The sequence below is a fragment of the Corvus brachyrhynchos genome, unplaced genomic scaffold (genome assembly GCF_000691975.1).
Source record: "Corvus brachyrhynchos isolate BGI_N302 unplaced genomic scaffold, ASM69197v1 scaffold14, whole genome shotgun sequence".
Lineage (NCBI taxonomy): Eukaryota > Metazoa > Chordata > Aves > Passeriformes > Corvidae > Corvus > Corvus brachyrhynchos.
In genome coordinates this window covers 19,206,866-19,214,048 of record NW_008239110.1, presented here as the reverse complement: position 1 = coordinate 19,214,048, position 7,183 = coordinate 19,206,866, and positions in this window count along the sequence as shown.

The window sequence follows — 7,183 nt, the reverse complement described above, 5'->3', positions numbered from 1 at the left end:
CTGTCATAATCCCATGCTACCATGTACCCGACCAGGACATGCTTGATTCAGAGGAATGTGATGGAGAGTCACTGGTCACATTCATAAAAACAGCAAATCATGCACCACTGAGATGCACTGCCTGTTCAGTGGGGTGCAGGTATTTCAGCCAGGCTTTGCCAGTCTGGTTTCTTGGTGCAAGGGCCTCATCCCCTTTCCTACAGCCTGTCGTGGCACTTGTTGGTCCTGTACACCATGAATGAGTCAACTTGCTAAGTAGACAGAGGCTGATGCTGTCTGCAGTAGTCAGTTGCAGGGGCTCAGTGAAGGGTTATGGAAAATTCAGCACAAAGGAAAGCACAGGACCACATGGCTCAAGCTGCTGGGAGAGGGAAGCTAGGAAGAAGCAGGGTGTCCCTGTGGTGATGGAAAGATCATCTGTCTTGTAGTTTTGCGTAATGTTTCACCTGGGCTGATGTCAGCCATGTAAAAGCTGAACATGTAACATCTAGTTACCTCTGGATATATATCCACCTGTGGAGCAGGAGCCTACAGCGGTGCTTAATGGCAGATCTATACACCCAGAGCTGCTAATAGCAGCTGGAGCTTGTGTCAGCACCGAGACCTGGATCTCTAAGAACTGACTGTAGAGGGAGCCTATGCACCTTGTTTTCAGTCTGCTCAAGTTCTTTCAAAAAGCTCATGTTTGCACCTGATATTTATTTGCACCATGAGAACTTATTTTATAACTGAGAGAAACAAAGTGTACTTTACGGTTGGCTCACATACTACTAACACATTTTTCTTAGATGATAACCACACTATATTTGGCAAAGCCCTCTAGTTTAAGATTATTTGCATCTAGATCCAAAAGTCACAGCTTGAACTCATTTCTTCCTTGAACATTAATTACCACCTAGTATTGTGCAACCTAGGAATATCTCCCTTGGTGACAAAGACAGCTCAGTCCACAGTTCTTACTCCTCAGCTTTTGCCATGGCACAGGACATGACGTGTTTCTGGAGTTTGTCCTCTGAAGGTTTCATTTCTGCAGTCATGAGGTGGCATGACTTTTGCCAAGAGCAGGAACATGCCGAGCTCCTGTACTACTGGCATTTGGCCTCATGGGCTGCTGGGGCGCTGTGTGAGCACTGTTTGGGCCAGGATGAGGATGCTTGAGCTACCCAGGGAGAAGGAGCTGGTCCTTGGGCAGCTTGGCTTGTTGTGAACCTGTGCCGTGGTCCCTCGGGTCCTGTTACTTTGATCTGACTTCCCAAGGAGATGGCAAGGTCACCCCACAGTGTGCTTGGGGTTTGTAGAGCCGCTCTTATCAAAGGGTGCACTGATAACAGGTTACTGAAGTGAGCAAAGGAGTCCAGGCAGCCCTGTAACTACTGGCACAGAGCCTGGAGGGTGTGCTAGGCACTTCAGGAAAAACACACAGGTTTTCTTAAATGCTGATCAGAGAATTTTCCTGAGCCCACCCATCCAACCACTTTATAAAATTCCTCCAAGAGGTGTCTGGAAGGATAACTACGTCTATCAGCAGAGCCAGGGATGGAGCTGGCCAGACCAGCCTTGCCAGCTCTGGGATGTCACAGCACAGGTACAGCACATGCCATCTGCAGTCATCCCTGTGTCTCTACCCAGCCTGACACCTCAGCCACCCAGACTGGGAAGCCCATGGCTCCCAGGGCTTCAGCTTCCTGTTGAGCAGCCCTGTGTGACTGCAAAGAACAAGCCCCATCCCAAACGGGTTTGCAGCCTAAGCCTTAGGTTTGTTACTTCCTTTGCATAGTTGAACTACTGATACCTGCTGAAAAGGTAGCAGGACCTACCTGAGACAAGCTGTGCAAACAGTATAGGTATTACAAGGCTAGATCCTATTCAGAGGACTTGATAAACAACTGAGGATGGAGTGAACTGGGGACTGAGGCTGCGTCATAACATGCATTTCTGCTGGTGGTGAAGGTAGGCTTTGCTGTCACAACATACTGGGTAACTTCACCCAAAGCCACCTGTCAGGGGCTGAGGTGGTACCTATTTCGCTGTTCTCAGCCTGGGCATGGCCACTTCTGAGTTGGTTTAAACACACTGACTCCTTCTGTCCCATGTGTAGAAGCTTTTTTTGGACCAGCAGCTCTTCAGGAATGGGAGCTGCTTCATGCCTGGATAAGAAGGAAGAGGCAAGTTAAGTAGGTTTCATGTGAAGTACAGCTCAAAAAAAGCTTGTGAATTCGAAAGGGAAGAAAGAAAAAAACATAGGAGAAAGCAAACTGGCAAGTAGCAAGCAGGTTTGCAGTTTGGAACTGGCCCTGTTTCAAGACTTTAATATGTAGTTAATTACAAGCATTTAATTTTGCAGTAAAGTCTTGGGAGTGTGATTGCTTAATAAGTTCCTAGATTACACATATCAATCACGTACTTACTGCTGTGCTCAGACAGGGTATCACAGCTGCACAGCATGGTGTGGGGCATGGGGCCATCCCTGGCACCTCACCAGGCTCAGTGAAGGAGCAAAAGAGGTGGCAGGGGCGGAGGCTGTCCTGCCTGCAGGGATCAGAGCAGGGATGTCTCCTTCCCACCCCCATAGGTCTCTGCTCCCAGTGCTGCTGCTGTGAGCAGCCTGGGAGGAGAGTGAAGGTGACAAGGGAGCAGCACATCTCATAACTATTTCCATCATCAGGGGGCTCCAGATTCCTGCTTTCTGGAGCTCTGTCCTGGCCCATGCCTTTCTCCACCTCCACAGTGGGAATGGCAGCTACTCAGAGGTGTCCCAATGGGAGGGGGAGAAAGGGATGCTTCCCTGAGGGGTGGATGGTTGTGTGAAGAAGATGGTGACCCTGTGTCTCATCAGACAAGGCTGCTCTGGGACAAAGTGTTCTGGACATGGGAAGATGGACAGGAACAGGAGGGCATGAGGAGAGATTGCTCTTGTCCTTTGAGACCAGTTGCTCCCTATTGAAGTTCCCTAACTCACCTCTCTGCCCCGACTCAAACCCCTGTGACAGTCCCCTGTGACTCCTCCTGCTACCCCTGTTTTTGGCCCAACCCCTTCAGAAATCCTGTTTGATCCTTGAGGCAGTAAAATACCATTACCCAGAGGACTGGGTTTTCTAAACCCAGCCCTAATAGAGTAACAGTTGGTATAACATTATGAGAACTGCTTTTTCTGAATTTCTGACAGCCTTGCTTCTTGCACATCACCATGCAGCTGTTAGGATCACTGGTGTGACTGTGGTCTAACGAGAGACAGGCAATTACAGAATTCCCCCAGCTACACCATGCCAGAAGTCTTCAACTTCAGTGTCATTATGAACAATATTCTTGTATTTTCCATATGGTCCTCAGCTAAAGCATCATTCTAGCACTTCTGTGAAATAAGTAAACACACCTATATCTCCTGGCATCATAAATTGCTTTTTAAATGACAGAAGACTTGGAATCAAACACACAATACTTATTAAAAAGAACACTAAAGCAGTTAATACTGACCTAGGAAAATTGTAATTGGGGATCAACCCAAATTAAGCAATAGATTTAAGGAAAGGCTTCTTGACTCTGGGTTTGAATATTTTTTTTCCGAATGCAAAAGGAGTTCAATTATATTTCACAAGCTTGAATCTTTGGGGAATTAAGTATCATAAACACACAGCTGTGATGCAGTTTGTCAGTGTTTGTTTGCACAATTGTTATTAGTCTGCACATTTATGTTTTTAAAAGAGCTTTCTGCTCAGCATGAAATGAAGCTATTTCTTCTGCTCAAATTGCTTGAAAAAACAGTCCTTTTGTAGCTGAGAAATGGCACATTGGTCTGTGAGATGTCATGTTCAAGCCTGCTGCCTCTGACATCCCAGGTGCTTGGAAGTAGAGGAGCTCCCAGTAGAGGAGCAGGTATCCAACACTTCTTGTTATGGCAGGTGGTCCAAAGTTTTCCCTTCGGGACAAGCTAAAAGTTCCTGCTCTCAAGTTTTATTTCCATTTCTTAGCTTGTGTTGTAAATGTTTGGGTTTTGATATCTTGTAAGTTGGTTTTGTGAACATTTGGGCATCTCTCTACACTTCTGAGAGACAATGAAATATACTGATGACACAAATCCACTTGCAGCTGCAAATGAGATAATACAAACACAATAAACACAGTTTCTCAGGGTCTGCAAGAGTAAAGAAAACCATCAAGAAGCGATGGCAAGAAGGCGTCAGTAGTTTAAGTCCAAAGGGAACATATAGACCCAACATTCATAGACAGGCCATCAGCCTTTGGTAGGGAATTCGGACTGAACTCCACCAATCCAACATGAATGCAGACAGCCCTGCTTCACTTTAGCCCCAGGACTGCTGAAATTTCAGTGGGACTAGCTAGAAGTACACTAAAGAGGCTGGTCAGAGAAGTGAGGGGAGTCAAGGATAAGGACACTAGCTAGCATGCAAATTTGAAGCCAAATGCATACCACATGAAATAGGAAATAGAGAGCAATGTTTTCTGGTTGAGTCTTCCCATGCTAATTGTCCATCTGTGCTGCCCAGTGGGCTTCAGTGCTCCCTTCCCTGCTGCCATAAGTGCCTTCATAATGGCCTCCACAGTAAGAAATGAGGCAGTAGGTGGACATTGGTGGTGGAAGAAGCAACGAGACAGTGATAGTCACCATCAGATATCCTGTTTGGGGCAGTGGTAGGTGAGTCACATGCTTCAGTGAAATGTGACCCTTGAGCACTGTAGGGTTGATTGGCTCTTCAACAAGCATCTTTTGAAGTGAAATATCCATGGGAAAACTGAGCCACTTTACAGCTAAGGGAGTGGGTGGAATGAGATCATTGAACTTGGCACTTTGTACGGGTGAAAGATAAACCCAGCATGGGGACGCTGCTCAGCCAGAGCAGGTCCACTTTTGATTTGGGAAGAATTGGCTAAGTGAAGGCAGGGGAGCTCCCTGTGAAAGAGCCATTCTCAGTGGACTGAAACTAAGACATGAATTCAAGCAAGTTAAGTGACTGCTGAAGCTCAGCTTGTTAATCAGATCAAGATAAAAGCAAGGACAAAGTGTAGGAAGCATTCACAGAAGGAGCCACAGTTTCAAACAGTAGAACAGCAGCATGTCCCTGTGTGTGTGTACATGGGGGCAGTGTGTGTGCAGGCAGGGTCTGGCACTACTCAGCAGGTGATGGCGAGACAGACTGCCCATGCCCTGCATGGCCAGCCACGCCGGCACCACTGGTCCCACCCTGCTTTCCCGAGACTGAGGCAGCAGATCCGGCAGCACTGGCAGTTTTACAATGCACAGGCAGCTCTCAAGGGAGGTATTTTGGACTAAGTGACCTTGTAAAATGCATGTCCTTACTCTCCTATGGAGCAAGCTGCCCATTCAGTACAAGAGATTACTGATAACTTCTGAATTATTGGGCTGCTCCCATAAATACAAGAGTAAGTGGCCTATGAGTATACCAGGAAATTGTGAGCCTAACTTGTCATTAAATTATCTCTGAGTCCCTAAGGTTGGAAGTGGGTGGGAGGAGTGGTTAGTCATACCTGTGGAGATAGCCAGGTGAGTGGCTATTCTCAGACACACATTCAACAAAGTATGTAATGCACAATGCCTGTAATACTGTTGGGCCAGGTCACAGCTATATCACAGAGATGTTAATTTTTAACTGCATCTGCCCCTTGGTAAGAGCAGAAGATACTGTGATCTCAGCTTTCCCTCCTAATTTCAGGGTATGTTTCCTCTGCGACCTGCAGCCAAATTGTCCCACACCGGTGACACCAGCGCTGGTTCCCGGTTCAGGCAGCATTCAAAACTGGCCCGGAGCCCAGCTCATGTTCCTGTCAAATGAGTGCACGTGACATAGGATCTATGCCAGCTCTGCTTTTACATTAGTTTCAAGGCCAGCCCTGGCATGACAGTTCATACCCAACCTGCAGATAGGGAGGGACCTCAGCCAGCACGGATACTGTTATGTCTCTTCAATACTTTCTGGCTAAACCATAATCAGCTGAGCACGTTTATGCATCATCTTTACCCAGCACTAGCAGCCTTACAGCCACACTGACCACAGACTCTGTGCCTGACGTTGCTCCTGGTAGCGCATGGGCACTCCTGTGCATCAGGCACTTCTGGTGTGTGGGACATGTGTGGCTTCACTTCTTGTTTTCTTGAATGCCACAGGCCAAAGGGAGTAGCAGATAGAAATACAGTCATCAAGGACAACACCCAGCAGGAGTTTCAGTCAGTTTGGGAAGGTAGAGCTCAGCAGAGACTCCTTTCCCAGGGTGGATGTACTTTGTGGTGGTTCACACACAGGTGCTCTGTTGGGCTGATTTGTGCTTCCAACAGGCCGCAGAGCCATGCCCAATGAAAAATAAATCTGACAGATACTGAGCAGGGAGAAATACACTGCAGACTTCCAAACTCTGACATTATCAAGAACATCCTGTAATACTTGTGTGTGCTCTGAGATAATTACAGGTGGCAATGGTTAAGAGGAAAGCTTTCAAGTGAGTCATATGATAGCACACAACAACTTTGTTTAAACTTCAGTTTGCACTGTGATTTTCTTGGAGTTCCCAGAAACAGTGAAATCTATGAAAAAATAATCTCAAAAAAATAATCTTAAGAAATAGCCCCTTGGTCTAAATGAAACTGCTGCATAGGAAGTGAGAAGTTAAAACCTGTCTGAAAATTTTCAGAAGCTCCAAAGGAATGACCCAAGGTTTTCTAAGCAGGCACCAGGAGTGATCAGAGACACAGGCTGAATGAGAGGGTACAGGAATACCATGTCCCTACAGATGATATATGAAAGTGGTGGCTGTATTAAATCTGCTCTAACAGTCAACAATGCTGAGTTTCAACATTATTTATCTGTACTTGAAAGTGACAGCCACTGGATGAGCAACTGTGCTTCCCCTTACTTCTGCAACCTCATTAGTCCCCTCCTGGGGACAAGACTTCCCTGCTCCCATGGCATGGCAGCTGGCCAGGAGCCTGTGCTCAGGTGGTTCCCACCACACCATGGCGACACCTGGTGATGCAAACCCCTGCTCTGAACCTCAGAGCTTCTTGAGTTCAGTGTGACGTGGTGAAGGTTTTGCTGTTAGAAAGATGCCACTCTGTACCAGTCTGGCTGATGCCTGTGTGCACATGAACTCTTAGAGGGTTTTCTCTCCATCCCTGCACCTCATTTTTCTCCTTGGTCCCAGGGTCACACTG